This window comes from Pyxicephalus adspersus, chromosome 1, assembly GCF_032062135.1.
Source record: "Pyxicephalus adspersus chromosome 1, UCB_Pads_2.0, whole genome shotgun sequence".
In the NCBI taxonomy this organism is placed as follows: domain Eukaryota; kingdom Metazoa; phylum Chordata; class Amphibia; order Anura; family Pyxicephalidae; genus Pyxicephalus; species Pyxicephalus adspersus.
In genome coordinates this window covers 30,405,724-30,410,939 of record NC_092858.1, presented here as the reverse complement: position 1 = coordinate 30,410,939, position 5,216 = coordinate 30,405,724, and the positions used below count along the sequence as shown (strand labels likewise).

Below are 5,216 nucleotides of genomic sequence, written 5' to 3'. Positions count from 1 at the left end.
CGACTGTACACACGGAAGATTTTCGCCCGATAATTGGCCGATGCCGATTATCGGGCGATAAAAATCTGCCGTGTGTACGTAGCTTAACTTATACACTCTGTTTATATAAAGTAAACCTGTCAATGGTTTATGGAGGCTGCCATTGCTGATCACTTTCTGTAGTTTGTAATTGTTATGCAGACCCTTTTTCTTCAATCACTGCTGAGTCAATGGCCTGGAACAACCTTGCAGATCAGTAAGACAGAAGTTAGGAATTCTTCTCTGCACACTTATTTTTCGTCAGTGAAACAGAAAGGATTAAAGTAAGTAAGAGGGTCAGCATGATATTCAAACAAGTAACATTTTCAGGAAACATCAAAAATGGCAGGCTCTATGTTTTATGACAGGTTTCTTTTTTTTTTTGCTAATACCAACGAACAAAGTATAAGCTTTTTAGCATATCAAACATTTAAAAGAATGATTTTTCCACCATATATATTTAAGGCTTCTGGTACATATCCACTGACAGCCATAGACCTCATTTTGAGTCATACAGTCATTGCACGCATGCTACAGATCAACTGTATATAAGAAAAACATATTCTTAGCTAAAACATTTCCTACATTAATTTTTTATATTTACAGTATATTTGAGACCTGTTTTATGCCTCTACATAAAATAATTATTTTGTACAATAGGCTGAAACTTGATATGATATATGGCAGATATGTAAAATGGCCATACAGGACAAGACTGGTATACAGCACAGAAATGTGTGTGAATGATTGCATTGAGGCATCTCAAAGGACCAGATTCACAACTTGCCCAAGAGATAGATCTGTTGGAAACTTTTTTTCCCAATTCCTATATCTCTCTGCTGATGAAATCAGTGATGAATTTATGAGTACCCATTACTTCCCTATAGTGACTAATGAGAAGATTTCACATGAAAAGAAGGGTGGATGTCTGAGGGTTCTTATATGTCCAACACAACAAGAAAAGTACCCAAAGTATGCAATACAAACCTGAAATCTCCGCAAGGAAAGAAGAGGACTGATTGAAAAACAAAATCTCTCTATCCTGGGATGGGTACATCCATGTGACCTGAATAGGCCGGTACATTATAATCCAGGTGTGTCAACATCCACCCTAATGAGAGCTATAGTTTTATAATGAATGCCTTTGCTGTGTTGAAACTTGTAGTAGGATCAGTACTGTTCCAAGTAAATGACGCTGCACAAGATGTGAGCCATGTATGTCCATGTTCTGCTATTCCATGTATATAAGTAAAATTACTTCTGGCTTCCTCAATTCCAGTATCAGGATATCCCCATTGGAAACCCAAATATCCCGACCCCCATACTGCGATCGGAGCTGTCACATGTACCCACTACTTCCAAGTATGGGAAGGGTTGTGACTCTAATGCCCAATTACCTGTCAAGTATTATCAGCATTCGCCCTGTGTAAGCACCAACGCAGAGCTTACACAAGGTTAGGTCCCCTGGCTCTGATATAGGAACAGAGTGGTAAGGGAGCACAATGGAGGTGAGTATAAGTGGATAAGAGGGTTGGCCTTCATGGGACTCCAACATTTTTCTTTCAATGAGCAAAGTGTCAAAGACTCTTTATCAAATACCTAGACATCTAAGGCTGCCCACACATATTGGCAGCCAATAACTTTTTTCGGAAAAGAGAGATTTAAAGGTTACAGGACCTATTTCAATTACTGTAACTTCCCATAACATCAACTACCCTGAGCTCTGGGTTCTGGTTTAAGGACCAAAATTGTATATTAACATAAATTGTATGAAAGTCCACACTGAAAAAACTTTCCTAGCTGCCACAGATAGACCAGTGGCTAGTAAATGCCAAACTGATGTGCTCCCAAATACCTTGTATATAAGTATAAAGGGTATTTGGGGGTGCTGTAGTCTTGCAATTATTAGTTTATAAACCTATCAGCCTAAGCTTGGTCAAATCCTGCTTTCATATCCAAAGAGCTTCTTAATATTTTGGGCAACTAGACATGAGATGATCATTTCTAGGTGCTACCGACTTCAGACAGAATGGGCAAGTATCTTCATATGTTTCCATTTATCCAAGAAACATCCCCAGATGCCCATTGTTAGAAGATACAGAAGATTGCCAGGCTGTTACCTGATCTTCCTTTTCCCTCCCGTAAAATTAGATATAAACTTGCAAATGTATATTTGAGTACATTCCCATAAAAAAGAATCAGCAGATTTTGCCTGCATTGCTGACTTTGTTCTGATGACAAGATGCTTTAACCTTACGAACTTGTTTTTCAGGATCAGTGATCCTTTCCAAGCCCTATGTTCTGTTATTCATGGCTGATGCCTTCAATTTAACAAATAACCATTAGCACTACTTCAGTAGATTGGTCAATTTACCAATCCTGGATGTAAAAATAAACCAATCCTGGATGTAAAAATAACCCATCAGTTCGCACCCAGATAAATACCGTCACTAATTACCTGGGTGCAACACACAAATAATCAACTTGGTCCTCAAAAGAAGTGAAACAACATGTTGTATCACGGTGGCTATGGACAGTAAAGGGAAGTCAGAATTTGAAGTACAGTCCACGTCCCTGGAAATCTGCAATTTCTGATGCCAGGCCACCGTATGAATGTGAAGAACATGGAAGACCCATTGTGGCTGATGGCATCTGGAGAGGGCAGTTCAATGAGGACATCCTTTTAATTCAATTTTTTAGATTACACATGGGTTAGAACCCTATGGTGGGTTTATATTTCTTTATTTACAACCTCCAGGGCAGCTTTTTCAACTTTTGTACCTCTGAGGAACCCTTAAAATAATTTTCAAGCCTCAGGGAACCCCTGCTCAAATTATTTGGGAGTCAGTAAGAAAATAAAACTCTTAAATTGGTGACCAGTGGAAAGAAAGAATATACAGTGGTGGCCAGAATCCCATCTTTATAGGCACCTAAAAACATCATTGGAGTCATGAAGCCGGCTCTACCAGGTGGTGTTGTCCCGGAACTATGAAAACAAGGGAAGTCGATCAATCTGAGGAACCCCTAGCTACCTCTGGAAGAACCCTGGATGATAATCACTGCTCTAAGGGGATTTGCTCTCATTATTTATTCTATTGATCACAGAAATTTAGGATATTTCCTGAGATCCCACTGGAACAGGAATTGGGACATATTCCTATAGGAACACTTGTCCTGATGTGTAAGAAAAGACTTTACATTGAAGAGATTTCCTCTCATTTCCGATTGTGTCTTGAGGCTGTAACTGTAGAAAACTCTTCCCAAAAGAAAACAAACAGCAAACCATTCTATAAAATCCAAACCAAGAAAAATACAACCCTTCATATATCTCAAACATAAGCTCACACCAATTTCAGATACCCATTTAGGTTCAAGGAACCTGAACATTTCCAATACACCCAATTGGGTATCTAAGCAAAACACAGACAAAAATAGAAAATCGCCCCACATTACCTCACAGAAAAACCAAAACTTCTCATACAATGAGACCCAATGAGTGAATGTGAAGCCAACATTACAGATAATAACAGAGCCTTTTACCTGTTTTGTGTCCATACCCCACAAGTAGAATTATGGTGACTGACCATACAGACCTGGGATCTCTTTCCTCTAAATTCATATATGTGTAATATAATTATATGCCTAAAACAATTCATAACACATTACATTCTGCTAACGTTCTTTGTTTTGAATGTTGATAGGTATTTTTAGGTAAGTAAACTTGTTTACAGCTAACATTTAATGATTCAGTACATTATTATGTGCACTTGCTGCATTATTCATTCACACCTGAGTGCAGATAAACTTTACATACACTGCAATGGAATGAGGAAGACAGGGGGGGGCACTTACCTGTTCTCAGGAGCCTATAGGTGGGTGATGTGGAGTCCTTTAGAGATGGGACACCTCCAGTTGTGTCCCTGAGCTGTGTGCTGAACTCTGCTAGAGTTACACTTGTCAGTAGCGCTCACACCTTCACCTCCTGCTGTATAGAACTATTCTGCACACTCAGCTCGCTCTGTACTTTTATCCATTGCCTGACCACACCCACTCACAGCCCCGCCCACAGCCCACCTGGCTTCTCATTCTTCTCACTTTCTATTACTTTCACTGACACGAGATAATAGAAGAAATTCCCTGATGGAAATATGTTTAAAGAGATCAGAAAACCTCACAACAAGGAGTGCTGCACGTGTTATAAGCGCTTAGCATCAATATAGGTGCAGGGACTATGAGGGGCGCATGCTTCTGGCTGCCTCTAGGGGGCGCTTTGCAAACTATACACTGGGCATTGGGACATTAATTGCTGAATAAGGACAACTAAAACCCTAATGTTCAAATCAAAATCTGAAGTTATACTATAAATATAAATAATATATATATACTATACTATATTATACTATAAATATAAATAATATATATATATATATATATATATATATATATATATAAATTTAAAAAAATTATATTGGCTTTGAAACTGTGCCTGTACTAGAAAACATAAATAGTATATAAGGGTGCAATGCCTGCAGTTCAGCATTTTAACATACTATATATTGCTGTGGCTGGGCATATTTATGTCATTTCTATATTCATTCAATCCCATTCTTTATCAGTCTGCATTTCTTCCTACAAGCTGCAGATCTGAGCACTATCCAGATTCAGTGACTGGCTGTGGCAGTTACCTTCTTACTGCAGGTAGCTTGTGATTGAATATTATAAAATGTGAAGATAAAGGGTTGGATGTCACACACAGTAACATTTAAATATTTTAGAATATTTTGTTGTTTAAAAGCACTTTATTGTTCACCTGGTTTTATTTAAATATATATTTAGAACATCATTTATTTATTATATTGTATTTATATAATGCTGACATAGTCATGTCCTTCAAGGGTGGCTCACAATCTAATGTCCCTACACAATGGACAATTTTGAGGGGAAGCCAATTAAACTAAATGCATGTTTTTGGAATGTGGGAGGAAATTGTAGTGCTCAAAAGAAACCCACGCCAACACAGGTAGAGCATACAAACTCCATGCAGATAGTGTCATGGGCAGCGCTGCAATGTGCTAACCACTGTGTCATCACTTTGAACATCAGCAATCACTTGGAGATATTAGTTGAACATGATTGCCATTAGTATCATCAGGCTTACTTACAACATAAGGCTGGCCATAAACAAGTACAATGTGATC

General features: G+C 38.2%; 1 protein-coding gene across 1 annotated transcript in view; it reads right to left on the bottom strand.

The window, feature by feature from the left end:
• LOC140326489 (gap junction beta-2 protein-like) overlaps nt 1–4,028 on the bottom strand; it is a 13,047-nt gene extending 9,019 nt beyond the window's left edge. Inside the window, exon 1 of the mRNA XM_072405132.1 lies at nt 3,871–4,028. The gene's annotated coding sequence lies outside the window, so the exon portion shown is untranslated. The remainder of the gene's footprint in view (nt 1–3,870) is intronic.
• Nucleotides 4,029–5,216: the final 1,188 nt, after the last annotated feature.